The following is a 16,333-nucleotide window of genomic DNA, read 5'->3' as shown; positions in this document are numbered from 1 at the left end:
GGACCTCTGATTGAAGATGGAAGAAGAGGAGTCACACTATTTAGTATTTGTCGTGGAAATGAGTCTTCTATTAGACAGTGTGACATCTTAGGAGAACCTGGTTTCTGTGATGGTGGATATTATCATCATGTGACCTGTTCAGGTAAGAGACTGGTCATATTGAGAGATTTATTTATACATTATACAATATTACCATGTATCATGTTTTATGTGTTTTTATTTCATTTAAATAGAGGGAGAGATGTCAGATGTATTTAAACATTATATTTGTGTTTGTCATATTGGTTTATGGGAGATGTTCATGGGCAGATCATTGTAGTTCAGATGGTACTGAAGTGAAGCTGCCTGATGGATGTCCAGCTGTTTATTTTCTATAAAGTGAAGTGAACTTATTCCTGTCTCCTGCCTGCATTATTCCCAACCTGATCCTGAGTAACTAAGAACCCATTTCTACCTCTTACAGTATCAAACATAGCAAACTACTATCTTTTATCCAACATATTTGTGTTTAGTCCTTGACAGTGTCATCAACAAAACTGATTGAATATTCAACCAACTCTTTTTCTCCAGAGTCTGTGCGGCTTGTGGATGGAGCTGGTCTCTGCTCTGGGAGAGTGGAGGTGAAGTCCTATCAGTCCTGGGCCTCAGTGTGTGAAGCTGACTTTGACCGGCAGGATGCAGAGGTAGTCTGTGGGGAGCTTGGCTGTGGGGCTCCTGCAGCTCTACAGGGGGGGCTCTATGGAGAAGGTGAGGGTCAGACCTGGGATAAAGAGTTCCAGTGTAAAGGCAAAGAGTCCCTTCTCCTGGACTGTGACACCTCAGACAGAGAAAACAACACCTGCCTACCTGGTAATGCTGTTGGACTCACCTGCTCAGGTAAGAAACAGTTTGTCACTCAATCAACATTGTTTCTCACCTGGAGTGAAGAATATGAGAGACAATATAGGTGTGTTTTAGTGAGAAAATAGTAAGATTACTGTCTCTCTCTTTTCTTTTCTCAGAGCCTGATGATGTGAGTCTGGTGGGAGGAGGCAGTCGCTGTGCTGGTGGAGTGGAGTGGTACGACCAGGGAGCGTGGAGGACTGTGGGAACTCTCTCTGACGTGATGTTTACAGCTGCAGTAGTGTGTAGACAGCTGGGTTGTGGCTCCACTGTTTCAGCACTACCTGGAAACACCACTAGAGGGTTTAGAGTTTCCTGTTCTGGGTCTGAGTCTTCACTGAGGGAGTGTAGAAGAATGTATGATCTCCTTCCTGGACTCACAGTGATCTGCTCAGGTAATAACAAGATACACTATATGGCCAATAGTATGTGGACTTTAGTGGATTCGGCTATTTTAGCCACATCTGTTGCTGACAGGTGTAATAAATTAAGCACACAGCCATGAAATCTCCATAGACAAACATCGTCAGAAAACTGTTCTTACTGAAGATGTCAGTGAATTTCAACGTGGAAAATCTTGGAGCAACAACGGCTCAGCCGTGAAGTGGTAGACCACAAAAACTCACAGAACGGACCGCCGAGTGTTGAACCACGTAGAGCGTAAAAATAATCCTCTGTTGTAAAACTCACTGCTGAGTTCCACATACTTTAGTCCATGTATTATATCTCCTTCCTGGACTCACAGTGATCTGCTCAGGAAATAACAACATATTATAATTATATTCAACTGATTTCCTTCATTCATACAACTTCCTCTGCACCTCTCATGATGACTGTTTAACTTGTCAGTCTGCTTTACTAAATAGATCAATCAGTCAAGTAGGAATCAAATACAACTTAAATATCCCAGAATGCTTTGTATTTGAGTGTTACCTCAGTGAACGTCTCTACTCAATACCACTGTCACAAAGAGAGGAGGAGGGAGGAGGAGAGGAAGAGGGAGATATGGGAGATATCAAATACATTTTTATCACTGAGTTCTCACCAGTGATGTCATCATAACCAGTAACCTTTTCTACTCTTGGCCCATCCTGACCCTGACATACAGTATCAGACCTTGTAGATCAGATGGTACTGAAGTGAAGCTGCCTGATGAATGTCCAGCTGTTTATTTTCTATAAAGTGAAGTGAACTTATTCCTGTCTCCTGCCTGCATTATTCCCAACCCTATTCTGAGTGACTAAGAACCCATTTCTACCTCTTACAGTATCAAACATAGCAAACTACTATCTTTTATCCAACATATTTGTGTTTAGTCCTCGACAGTGTCATCAACAAAACTGATTGAATGTTCAACCAACTCTTTTTCTCCAGAGTCTGTGCGGCTTGTGAATGGAGCTGGTCTCTGCTCTGGGAGAGTGGAGGTGAAGTCCAATCAGTCCTGGGCCTCAGTGTGTGAAGCTGACTTTGACCGGCAGGATGCAGAGGTAGTCTGTAGGGATGTTGGCTGTGGGGCTCCTGCAGCTCTACAGGGGGGGCTCTATGGAGAAGGTGAGGGTCAGACCTTAGATAAAGAGTTCCAGTGTAAAGGCAAAGAGTCCCTTCTCCTGGACTGTGACACCTCAGACAGAGAGAACAACACCTGCCTACCTGGTAATGCTGTTGGACTCACCTGCTCAGGTAAGAAACAGTTTGTCACTCAATCAACATTGTTTCTCACCTGGAGTGAAGAATATGAGAGAAAATATAGGTGTGTTTTAGTGAGAAAATAGTAAGATTACTGTCTCTCTCTCTCCTTTTCTCAGAGCCTGATGATGTGAGGCTGGTCGGAGGAGGCAGTCGCTGTGCTGGTGGAGTGGAGTGGTACGACCAGGGAGAGTGGAGGACTGTGGGAGCTGCTGACAGGACCAGGATGTTTTTGTCTGTAGTAGTGTGTAGACAGCTTGGTTGTGGCTCCACTGTTTCAGCACTACCTGGAAACACCACTAGAGGGTTTGGAGTTTACTGTGATGGGGATGAATCTGCACTGAGGGAATGTTCCAGAAGTTATTATCTCCTTCCTGGACTCACAGTGATCTGCTCAGGTAATAACAACATATTATAATTATATTCAACTGATTTCCTTCATTCATACAACTTCCTCTGCACCTCTCATGATGACTGTTTAACTTGTCAGTCTGCTTTACTAAATAGATCAATCAGTCAAGTAGGAATCAAATACAACTTAAATATCCCAGAATGCTTTGTATTTGAGTGTTACCTCAGTGAACGTCTCTACTCACTACCACTGTCACATGTCATGTTATTGTCACATCTAAATGAGGAAAGTAGTTGAGGAGCTACGTTTTCTTTTTCTCTCCTCTTGTTCCAGATGTCCTGCTTCAGCCTGATATCAACATATGTTGTCTCAGTGACTGTAGGCCCACTACTCATGTTGCCCTGTGAGGGAGGGTGGCTGGCACTGTTACATGCTGATGTTATTGTCATATCTATAGGAAACTAGTTGAAGAGGTTTTTCTTGTTCTCTTTTATTGTTACAGATCTCCTGGTCCAGCCTGATATCTTCCTGACTGACCCAATGGGAGGGGTCTTCAGGGGCCACCAGGGGCCTGAGATGTTCAGGGGCTACAACTTCACCATCACCTGCTCCACTCAGCCACAGTACCCAGGAGGCTCCTTCCTCCTCACGTTCACCGGCTCCAACAGAACCCAGACCCAGCCAGCTGTCAATCACTCTGCTGCCTTCCTCTTCCCTGCTGCAGATGACTCCCACCAAGGAAACTACAGCTGTGTTTATGACAATTATGTTTTCTCTCATAACTTCTCCTCTGAGAGTGAGCTCCTCTCCCTCACCATCACAGGTAACTGAACACGAACCAGACTTATAACTTTGTCATTGACAAATTTCCCACAGATCTATGTGATGATGATCAGTCCCCTCATCAAAGGTGTTTCTGTTTGCAGCCTCTCCTCTGCCAGCCTTCATCATCAGACACGTTGTAGTGCTGCTGATCCTACTGACATCCATCACCACCATCTACCTGTACTACAAGGTAAAGACATTTACTCAGACGTTACAAGTCATTTAAACTAGAGGGTGAGGGTGAGGGGTAGAGGGAAGGAGAGAGAATGGAGATACTAGAGAGTAAATGTCTGACTGTTGGTGCTGTGTCTCCCTAGCCCACCAGGAGGCAGAAGAGAGTGAACAGGGTGAGCAGCATGGATCTTTATGTCAATGCCATGGAGATGGTCTCTCTGAGCTCCAGAGCTGAAGATGGACCGGGAGAGGAGAGAGCAGCCCAGGGGACGGAGTAGGAGTAGAATGAAGCTGAATTTTAATAACAAGTTCAGAATTAGTTTCTCTTTCTAGAACCTTGGAAGAAATCTAAAAGAAGTGACTGCAACCACCATTATTCATTTAGTTTGGTTTTTACCACCAGAGTAACATGGGATTTAGGTAACATGGGATTTAGGTAACATGGGGGTTTGGGTAACATGGGGGTTTGGGTAACATGGGGGTTTGGGTAACATAGGGGTTTGGGTAACATGGGGGTTTGGGTAACATGGGGTTTGGGTAACATGGGATTTTGGGTAACATGGGGTTTTGGGTAACATGGGGTTTGGGTAACATGGGATTTTGGGTAACATGGGGTTTTGGTTACATGAGGTTTTGGTAACATGGGGTTTTTGGGTAACATGGGGTTTGGGTAACATGGGATTTTGGGTAACATGGGGTTTTGGATAACATGAGGTTTGGGTAACATGGGGTTTTGGGTAACATGGGGTTTTGGGTAACATGGGGTTTTGGGTAACATGGGGTTTGGGGTAACATGGGGTTAGGGGTAACATGGGGTTTGGGGTAACATGGGGTTTGGGGTAACATGGGGTTTGGGGTAACATGGGGTTTGAGGCAACATGTGGTTTTGGGAAAAATGGGATTTGGGGTAACATGGGGTTAGGGTAAGATGGGGTTTTGGGGAACATGTTGTTTGGGTAACATGGGGTTTTGTTAACATGGGATTTCGGTAACATGGGATTTTGGTAACAATCGGTTTTTAATTATTTTAAGAGAGTAGCTCAATTACGTCTGTTTCATGTTCCAGTATTGCTTCTTATCTTTATTTAGTGTCTCTTAGATTCTTTGTCTTATTTAGTGTCTCTTAGATTCTTTATCTTATTTAGTGTCTCTTAGATTCTTTATCTTATTTAGTGTCTCTTAGATTCTTAATCTTATTTAGTCTCTTAGATTCTTTATCTTATTTAGTGTCTCTTAGATTCTTTATCTTATTTAGTGTCTCTTAGATTCTTTATCTTATTTAGTGTCTCTTAGATTCTTTATCTTATTTAGTCTCTTAGATTCTTTATCTTATTTAGTGTCTCTTAGATTCTTTATCTTATTTAGTCTCTTAGATTCTTTATCTTATTTAGTGTCTCTTAGATTCTTTATCTTGAAGTGTTTCCATTATTAGTCCCGGTATTATTATAATCATCTGTTCATTCTTTGTATTTTGAAACATTTTTTAATAAAGGGGTTTGTTGTTGTTTACCTCTCATGATGTTATTGATTATAAATGTTATGATATTGATTATGAAGTAGATTATTGTTATGATGTTGGTCTCTAAACTGCCATGTAATCAACTGAATGCTTTTAATAAAATTACAGGCTGTCAGTCTTGTGTGATTTAATTATTAGACAGACTACAACATACAGTATGAATTAACTGAGATCAGTCTGTGTGATTCCCCTCTTGGACAGACTACAACATACAGTATGAATTAACTGAGATCAGTCTGTATAATTACCCTCTTGGACAGACTACAACATACAGTATGAATGAACTGAGATCAGTCTGTGTGATTCCCCTCTTGGACAGACTACAACATACAGTATGAATTAACTGAGATCAGTCTGTGTGATTCCCCTCTTGGACAGACTACAACATACAGTATGAATTAACTGAGATCAGTCTGTGTGATTCCCCTCTTGAACAGACTACTGAGATCAGTCTGTGTGATTCCCCTCTTGGACAGACTACATCATACAGTATGAATTAACTGAGATCAGTCTTGTGTGACTCCCCTCGTGGACAGACTAAATAACATTGTAGTTTGCTCTGTTTTTTGATAATTATTTCCAATGTGTCAAGTAATCATCTTTTTTGTTTTCTCATGATTGGTTGGGTCTAATATGTTTGCTGTCCTGGGGCTCTGTGGGGTCTGTTTGTGTTTGTGAACAGAGCCCCAGGTCCAGCTTGCTTAGGGGACTCTTCTGTCTGTCTCTGTGTCTCTCGCTCTTTCTGTCTGTCTTTCTGTCTCTCTCTCTCACACACAGATCAGAGGCTAATAATATCACCTGCTAATTCAAACAGTGAGAAACTACAAACAAACAGAAAGACAGAAGACATCAATGTAGTTATTTATCCTCCATAGACTATGATGTATTGTTGTCCTGGTGTGTAGTTATTTATCCTCCACATAGACTATGATGTATTGTTGTCCTGGTGTGTAGTTATTTATCCTCCATAGACTATGATGTATTGTTGTCCTGGTGTGTAGTTATTTATCCTCCACATAGACTATGATGTATTGTTGTCCTGGTGTGTAGTTATTTATCCTCCACATAGACTATGATGTATTGTTGTCCTGGTGTGTAGTTATTTATCCTCCACATAGACTATGATGTATTGTTGTCCTGGTGTGTAGTTATTTATCCTCCACATAGACTATGATGTATTGTTGTCCTGGTGTGTAGTTATTTATCCTCCACATAGACTATGATGTATTATACATACCTGGTCTCTGCCCCAATAATCTCTCCTTCCTCCCAAAGTGATGATATATTGATTGACTGGTATGTGTTGTAGTGGTACCTGGCTGGGGAAACATCTACATACCTGGTCTCTGCCCCAATAATCTCTCCTTCCTCCCAAAGTGTGCACTTGTTCACTTCTCTTCATGGACAGGATTTGAATTGATTGATTAGCAAGAATTGATTAGCATGCTTTTACACTTTATGGGGTGTAGTGAACGAGTGCACACTTCAGGAAGCAGTAAATACTTTTGGGACGCACCCCTGGCCCAGGCCGGAGGATCTCCAAACTGACCACTTGTCAAAGGTAGCCTACACATTCGGTGGTGCTCTATTCTGGAATATTAACTGCCGTTTGTCGCCCCCTGGTGGAAATAACCTCTTATTGATCTACGTCTCCATAGAGATCTCTGCAGTTTGTACCTCGCAGCACACCGTACAAATATTTGAGGTTAAACGCCTATATTACCGTTCTGCTAGCAGCAGGATAATATGTTGGCAGCACATCATCAGATTATTTTCTTCTAAATAAGAGTCCCCCTGCAAAGACAAACTCAAACTCAACTTTGAGAATATCGATTATTGTAGCAGTGCAGTGCAACTGTTTTTCACAGCATTGCAACCAATTTTGAAACAAATAAATTGAAAATGTGACATATTTTATTATTGTATTAATTATACCAGCATTTCTTCTGAATGTTTCCAAACTAAATACTGGTATGTTGAAAGCTGTAGGCAGTGGTGTAGTGGTGCCTGGAGAAGTGGGTATACAGTACTCTAATTTAGCTAAACATTTTCCAAACGGCCCAGAGAAGGAAAGGCACCCTGTGTGAAAAGCACAAGAAACAGTGATACACACTGAATGACCTAAATGATGAATCCCATATTGGTCTTTCACAGTCAGACCAACCCAAGTGGTACTGTTCAGTAGGATAATAGTAGACCAACCCAAGCTGTACTGTTCAGTAGGATAATAGTAGACCAACCCAAGTGGTACTGTTCAGTAGGATAATAGTAGACCAACCCAAGCTGTACTGTTCAGTAGGATAATAGTAGACCAACCCAAGCTGTACTGTTCAGTAGGATAATAGTAGACCAACCCAACCTGTACTGTTCAGTAGGATAATAGTAGACCAACCCAAGCTGTACTGTTCAGTAGGATAATAGTAGACCAACCCAAGTTGTACTGTTCAGTAGGATAATAGTAGACCAACCCAAGCTGTACTGTTCAGTAGGACATTAGTAGGTATTGTATTGAATATATATATATATATACAGACACCTAACACTGTTGTTGTATTAGCAGTGTTTATATAGTACAGACACCTAGCACTATTGTTGGATTAGCAGTGTTTATATAGTACAGACACCTAGCACTATTGTTGGATTAGCAGTGTTTATATAGTACAGACACCGAGCACTATTGTTGGATTAGCAGTGTTTATATAGTACAGACACCTAGCACTATTGTTGGATTAGCAGTGTTTCTATAGTACAGACACCTAGCACTATTGTTGGATTAGCAGTGTTTATATAGTACAGACACCTAGCACTATTGTTGGATTAGCAGTGTTTCTATAGTACAGACACCTAGCACTATTGTTGGATTAGCAGTGTTTATATAGTACAGACACCTAGCACTATTGTTGGATTAGCAGTGTTTATATAGTACAGACACCGAGCACTATTGTTGGATTAGCAGTGTTTATATAGTACAGACACCTAGCACTATTGTTGGATTAGCAGTGTTTATATAGTACAGACACCTAGCACTATTGTTGGATTAGCAGTGTTTATATAGTACAGACACCTAGCACTATTGTTGGATTAGCAGTGTTTATATAGTACAGACACCTAGCACTATTGTTGTATTAGCAGTGTTTATATAGTACAGACACCTAGCACTATTGTTGGATTAGCAGTGTTTATATAGTACAGACACCTACACTATTGTTGTATTAGCAGTGTTTCTAGCACTATTGTTGGATTAGCAGTGTTTATATAGTACAGACACCGAGCACTATTGTTGGATTAGCAGTGTTTATATAGTACAGACACCTACACTATTGTTGGATTAGCAGTGTTTATATAGTACAGACACCTAGCACTATTGTTGGATTAGCAGTGTTTATATAGTACAGACACCTAGCACTATTGTTGGATTAGCAGTGTTTATATAGTACAGACACCCAGCACTATTGTTGGATTAGCAGTGTTTATATAGTACAGACACCTACACTATTGTTGGATTAACAGTGTTTATATAGTACAGACACCTAGCACTATTGTTGGATTAGCAGTGTTTATATATTTTTTGTCTTTTACAATCAAACACACTTCAAAATACACCATTTGTTGCTCGGTCACACACAGCGTTAATCAAAAACATGCAAATGCCTTAATGCTCTATAAAATGCCTGGTACAATGATAACACTTATCTCTACATTAAATACTTATAATAGTTATTTAATTACCTTTGAGAGATGAAGAGGAGACCCACGAGATCAGGAGCAGAGTTTCAATCGGTCAGAGTCCTTTTAAGAATTTAGATAGGTAGCGACTCCCCTCTACTGGCTGAGAGGTTGAATTGGAGTCGGTGCTTTACTAAATTGAGAGATTCAAGTTTGGAACGGATGAGAGAACCCGCTGGTGATTCCCTGCCCCACTGGAATATCGAAGAGTCTGTGCCACACAACTAGGGCGAGGTACTGAGCTCAATCGAGAGTTGCAGTTTCAAAGACTGGTTCTGGATATAATTTGCATCAGTATACAAGCACCAAGGCCACAGGCGAGAGAACAGCTGTTCAATAGTTAAAGGGTATATCGGAGAGACCCTTCTCAGATCCAACAAGTTAGAATCTTGAAGTAATTTGAGTCAGGTGGCAATTTACCCGAAGTCAAATGGTTGTCTAAATGAATTCAGAATTCAAGAAGTCAGCGCCAAAGTAATGGCAAATGTCTCTTTATATACCTTTTGATTCTCTGCCCCGATCCGCTGCTCCTCCCATTCCCTCAGAGCAGAGAGGGTGATGACATATCTTACAACAGGAAATGCTTTTCTTACAGTGCATATATGGGCCTCTGGTTATGACAGAGCCTTTACTCTATCAGCAATGAGTCTATCAGCTGTTCCCATTCAGAGGTGTCACTTGAGGCAGAGTGTGATTCTTCCTGACACCAGTAGTTGGTTGGCTTGAGTCGTCTTCTGGTGGCTTTGCCCAATCCGGTATTTCAGTAGGCGAGGTCATCTCTGCCTCTACCCTTGGTGGGTAAGACAGGGGAAGAGGACCAGGAGGTAGATCCCTTTGGCGTTTTACTACAACATCATTAAAATACTCCTTCTACAATGTGAAAACATTCTACATTGTGACATCATTAAAATACTCCTACTACAATGTGAAAACATTCTACATTGTGACATCATTAAAATACTCCTACTACAATGTGAAAACATTCTACATTGTGACATCATTAAAATACTCCTACTACAATGTTTAAACATTCTACATTGTGACATTTCATTGATATCATGAAACAACTCCTTCATGTATGTATTTTCTGATGTTTGGTCAGATATATTTTATCAGAGTATCTCTTGTGACATTGATCACAGCTATGAGATTTCTCTCCTGTGTGTGTTCTCTGGTGTGATATCAGGCTACTTGACTGAATAAAACTCTTCCCACATTGACTACAGCTGTAAGATTTCTCTCCTGTGTGTGTTCTCTGGTGTACTATCAGCCAGCTTGAGTGATTTAAACCTCTTTCCACATTGAGTACAGTTAGAAGGTTTCTCTACTGTGTGTATTTTCTGGTGTGATTTTAAATATGTTGAACAAACAAAACTCTTTCTGCAGGCAGAGCAGTGGTAAGGTTTCTCTCCCTTGTGTGTTCTCTGGTGTGATACCAGGCTACTTGACTGAATAAAACTCTTCCCACATTGACTACAGCTGTAAGATTTCTCTCCTGTGTGTGTTCTCTGGTGTATAGTCAGATGGCTAGATGGAACAAAACTCTTCCCACATTGATCACAGTTATAAGATTTCTCTCCCTTGTGTGCTCTCAGATGTACTGTCAGGCAGCTTGAGTGAGTAAAACTCTTCCCACATTGATCACAGCTATAAGGTTTCTCTCCCTTGTGTGCTCTCAGATGTACTGTCAGGCAGCTTGAGTGAGTAAAACTCTTCCCACATTGATCACAGCTATAAGGTTTCTCTCCCTTGTGTGCTCTCAGATGTACTGTCAGGCAGCTTGAGTGAGTAAAACTCTTCCCACATCCGCGATAGTCACGTCTCTCTCCTGTGTAAACAACAAGTCAGACAGATGGTTAAAGGCCCACAACAGCAGAAATCCACTGTAAAAGGTGATGCCAACAGCGTAGCCATGATGTACAACAATTGACGTCTGTAATGAATGTTGAAATTACTTGACAATTGTCTTAAGACAGTCAAGTGAGCAACAATAGTCATATTTAGTCTTGTTTTCACATTAGTAGTAACATCAATGATTTTAGGCAAAAAAAAGTAAACGTTTTTGACATCCTAAGCAGTGTGCCAGATGACTTTTGGTCTTCTATATAGGCCCGTTTCTGTGTTTGCTAAAATTTCAACAAGGGCGATGCACATGCAATTTGGATGCAGAAACGCCTCCCTTCTAATGCAGAAACCCCTCCCTTCTAATGCAGAAACCCCTCCATTCTAATGCAGAAACCCCTCCCTTCTAATGCAGAAACACCTCCCTTCAAATGCAGAAACACCTCCCTTCTAATGCAGAAACACCTCCCTTCTAATGCAGAAACACCTCCCTTCTAATGCAGAAACACCTCCCTTCTGATGCAGAAACACCTCCCTTCTAATGCAGAAACCACTAGTTATGGATGTTGTATATCTGCCTGGAGCAAAAAGGTGAGCAGACATTGTAGTTTTTCCACAATGTATTCTGAATATGACAACACACTATCAGTGTAAGATCAGGATGCTACTCAAGGAACCTCACATTAATCTCTGTGTCTATTCACTAGTTCACCACCATGGGGAAAAACTCAGGGGACTTCTCATAGGCTGACAGCAGATATAGCCTCCATTTCCAGGTTGCTTATGAGTGCATTTCACACTACTTTGGATTATAATTGTAAGGTTCATTTGAATGTCCTGATTAATATAACGTTTATGTTTTTGTCGAAAATATACCACTTTATATTTAAAAACGACTTCAACCAGTAAAATGTTCTTTGGCTACTATTCTAAAATGGATGACATTTTTTTAATTGTCTATCTTCAGACAATACCCCATAATGACATCACAATACCCCATAATGACATCACAATACCCCATAATGACATCACAGTACCCCATAATGACATCACAATACCCCATAATGACATCACAATACCCCATAATGACATCACAATACCCCATAAAAGTGAATAAAGGTTTAGAAATGCTTGCATACCAGGGAACTTTTGGCTAAACCAACTATATCATACTACGACCAATAAGCAAACTACAAACTCAATGTACGTCACAAATAGTACAGTTAGTATGAGTATTCCAACACAGCTCAGGTCTCTGGGCTGCCATTTTGTTTCTGTTTGAAACCCAGGTTGCCCCTTTAAAAAAGCCACACAACAAACAACCAATCTGCAGTTGAAACAATAACAAAGTTGTCATAATTTTTTTTCTCCAATGTTTAGAAACAAATGTCAGATTTCCCCTTTAACACCACACACATCAGTCCCACAACTGCCCCTGTTTTTAACACAGTAACGGTACCTACAGTTGAAGTCCAAAGTTTACATACACCTTAGCCAAATACATTTAATCTCATCACAATTCCTGGCATTTAATTCTAATAAAAATCCCTGTCTTAGGTCAGTTAGAATCACCACTTTATTTTAAGAATGTGAAATGTCAAAATAATGGTAGAGAGAATTATTTATTTCAGCTTTAATTTCATCAAATTCCCAGTGGGTCAGAAGTTTACATACACTCAATTAGTATTTGGTAGCATTGCCTTTAAATTGTTTAACTTGGGTCAAATGTTTCGGGTAGCCTTCCACAAGCTTCCCACAATAAGTTGGGTGCATTTTGGCCCATTCCTCCTGACAGAGCTGGTGTAACTGAGTCAGGTTTGTAGGCCTCCTTGCTCGCACACGCTTTTTCAGTTCTGCCCACAAATGTTCTATAGGATTGAGGTCAGGGCTTTGTGATGGCCGCTCCAATACCTTAACTTTGTTGCCATTTTGCCACAACTTTGGAAGCATGCTTGGGGTCATTGTCCATTTGGAAGACCCATTTGCGACCAAGTTTTAACTCACGTCTTTACATGCTCCTCCTTCACATCTGACTCTTGATGATCAACCTCCTCCTTCACATCTGACTCCTGATGATCAACCTCCTCCGTCACATCGGACTCTTGATGATCAACCTCCTCCTTCACATCTGACTCCTGATGATCAACCTCCTCCTTCACATCTGACTCCTGATGATCAACCTCCTCCTTCACATCTGACTCCTGATGATCAACCTCCTCCTTCACATCTGACTCCTGATGATCAACCTCCTCCGTCACATCGGACTCTTGATGATCAACCTCCTTCACATCTGACTCCTGATGATCAACCTCCTCCTTCACATATGACTCCTGATGATCAACCTCCTTCACATCTGACTCCTGATGATCAACCTCCTCCTTCACATCTGACTCCTGATAATCAACCTCCTCCTTCACATCTGACTCCTGATGATCAACCTCCTCCTTCACATCTGACTCTTGATGATCAACCTCCTCCTTCACATCTGACTCCTGATGATCAACCTCCTCCGTCACATCGGACTCTTGATGATCAACCTCCTCCTTCACATCTGACTCCTGATGATCAACCTCCTCCTTCACATCTGACTCCTGATGATCAACCTCCTTCACATCTGACTCCTGATGATCAACCTCCTCCTTCACATCTGACTCCTGATGATCAACCTCCTCCGTCACATCGGACTCTTGATGATCAACCTCCTTCACATCTGACTCCTGATGATCAACCTCCTCCTTCACATATGACTCCTGATGATCAACCTCCTTCACATCTGACTCCTGATGATCAACCTCCTCCTTCACATATGACTCCTGATGATCAACCTCCTCCTTCACATATGACTCCTGATGATCAACCTCCTCCTTCACATCTGACTCCAGTGATCAATCCAGAGCGTCTTCTTTTTCTGAAATTCACCCTCACCTTTGATGCGCATGAATCAAGTTATCTGGACATTTTGATTACGAAGGAGAGGGGTGGCTTTATCACAGAACTATACAGGAAGCTGACGGACAGGAAATCCCTGATAGCTTCCAACCTACAACCCTAGAAAATAGCCTCCATCAGCCAATACTGTCGCATACGCAGGTTTTGTGGTACACAGAGTGACTATCACAAACAAGCTGACTGTCTGGCTGAGTTTTATAGACAGTGGGGTTACCCAGAGGACTGTCTGGATGAGTGTTTCAGACAGTGGGGTTACTCAGAGGACTGTCTGGATGAGTGTTTCAGACAGTGGGGTTACCCAGAGGACTGTCTGGATGAGTGTTTCAGACAGTGGGGTTACCCAGAGGACTGTCTGGATGAGTGTTTCAGACAGTGGGGTTACTCAGAGGACTGTCTGGATGAGTGTTTCAGACAGCGGGGTTACCCAGAGGACTGTCTGGATGAGTGTTTCAGACAGTGGGGTTACTCAGAGGACTGTCTGGATGAGTGTTTCAGACAGCGGGGTTACTCAGAGGACTGTCTGGATGAGTGTTTCAGACAGCGGGGTTACTCAGAGGACTGTCTGTCCATATAAAAATATGACCCAGGATGACAACCTTACACCCAAACCTCCCCTTCCTCCAGACCAACATGTTCAATGCTTCCTTCAGTCCTCCCCAAACCTCCCCTTCCTCCAGAGCAACATGTTCAATGCTTCCTTCAGTCCTCCCCAAACCTCCCCTTCCTCCAGACCAACATGTTCAATGCTTCCTTCAGTCCTCCCCAAACCTCCCCCTCCTCCAGACCAACATGTTCAATGCGTCCTTCAGTCCTCCCCAAACCTCCCCTTCCTCCAGACCAACATGTTCAATGCTTGCTTCAGTACTCCCCACTTGGTAAACAGTTTGACCACATCATTAAAACACTGGCACGTCTTGATCACTGATCCACAACCGGAGAAGACGTTTAAAGAACCCCACGGGGAGTCTTCAGACACGCCCCCAACATCAGTCAAATGGTGGTGAGGTCTGATCTTCCACCAGAGCCACGTAGTACTTTCCTACAAGGTTCGTTACACTGCTAGCTGGTAGGACTCCTTTGCTGGATTAGACTATAGCTGAGATCCCAATGCCCATCTAAACATAGCTAAACATAGCTTACTGATAGATCAATGAGGTTAGATCCAATACCCATGTAAACATAGCTTACTGATAGATCAATGAGGTCAGATCCAATACCCATGTAAACATAGCTAAACATAGCTTACTGATAGATCAATGAGGTCAGATCCAATACCCATGTAAACATAGCTTACTGATAGATCAATGAGGTTAGATCCCAATACTCATGTAAACATAGCTTACTGATAGATCAATGAGGTTAGATCCCAATACTCATGTAAACATAGCTTACTGATAGATCAATGAGGTCAGATCCCAATACCCATGTAAACATAGCTAAACATAGCTTACTGACAGATCAATGAGGTCAGATCCCAATACCCATGTAAACATAGCTTACTGATAGATCAATGAGGTCAGATCCCAATACCCATGTAAACATAGCTAAACATAGCTTACTGACAGATCAATGAGGTCAGATCCCAATACCCATGTAAACATAGCTTACTGACAGATCAATGAGGTTAGATCCAATACTCATGTATTGCGAACAGGTCGATTGTAGCAGTAGTTGTTTCGATGGCGACTTACTTGAGTTATTTTGACCGCGGTGGTTATTGAAGTCGTGGTTTCGTGGAAGAAACCGTTGTTGTGCATCATCTTTCAACGCTCCAATACCTGATAATGACCAAACCTGTTTAGTTTTAACTTCAATGAACCTGAAAGTGTTCATAGTATAAACATCTGTTGTGTTGGTAGAATGTGTAAAGACCCACCTCATTGGTTAATATTCCCTGTAGTAGATACATCTGTTGGGTTGGTAGAATGTGGAAAGACCCACCTCATTGGTTAATATTCCCTGTAGTATAAACATCTGTTGGGTTGGTAGAATGTGGAAAGACCCACCTCATTGGTTAATATTCCCTGTAGTAGATACATCTGTTGGTTGGTAGAATGTGGAAAGACCCACCTCATTGGTTAATATTCCCTGAAGGAGAAACATCTGTTGGGTTGGTAGAATGTGGAAAGACCCACCTCATTGGTTAATATTCCCTGTAGTATAAACATCTGTTGGGTTGGTAGAATGTGTAAAGACCCACCTCATTGGTTAATATTCCCTGTAGTAGATACATCTGTTGTGTTGGTAGAATGTGGAAAGACCCACCTCATTGGTTAATATTCCCTGAAGGAGAAACATCTGTTGGGTTGGTAGAATGTGTAAAGACCCCACTCATTGGTTAATATTCCCTGAAGGAAAAACATCTGTTGGGTTGGTAG

The 16,333-nt window shown here is 41.7% G+C and overlaps 1 long non-coding RNA gene and 1 pseudogene across 1 annotated transcript; one reads left to right on the top strand and one right to left on the bottom strand.

Moving 5' to 3' along the window:
• Positions 1-831: 831 nt before the first annotated feature.
• On the top strand, positions 832-2,306 carry LOC116371785 (uncharacterized). The gene is made up of 3 exons (XR_004209022.1): positions 832-876; positions 1,002-1,277; positions 2,257-2,306. It is a non-coding gene; the product is annotated as an uncharacterized LOC116371785 (long non-coding RNA).
• An 8,014-nt stretch (positions 2,307-10,320) lies between these two features.
• On the bottom strand, positions 10,321-10,969 carry LOC116371797 (zinc finger protein 180-like; annotated as a pseudogene).
• Positions 10,970-16,333: the final 5,364 nt, after the last annotated feature.

The sequence above is a fragment of the Oncorhynchus kisutch genome, unplaced genomic scaffold (genome assembly GCF_002021735.2).
Source record: "Oncorhynchus kisutch isolate 150728-3 unplaced genomic scaffold, Okis_V2 scaffold3655, whole genome shotgun sequence".
Classification (NCBI taxonomy): Eukaryota; Metazoa; Chordata; class Actinopteri; order Salmoniformes; family Salmonidae; genus Oncorhynchus; species Oncorhynchus kisutch.
This window is presented reverse-complemented; position numbering and strand designations above follow the sequence as displayed.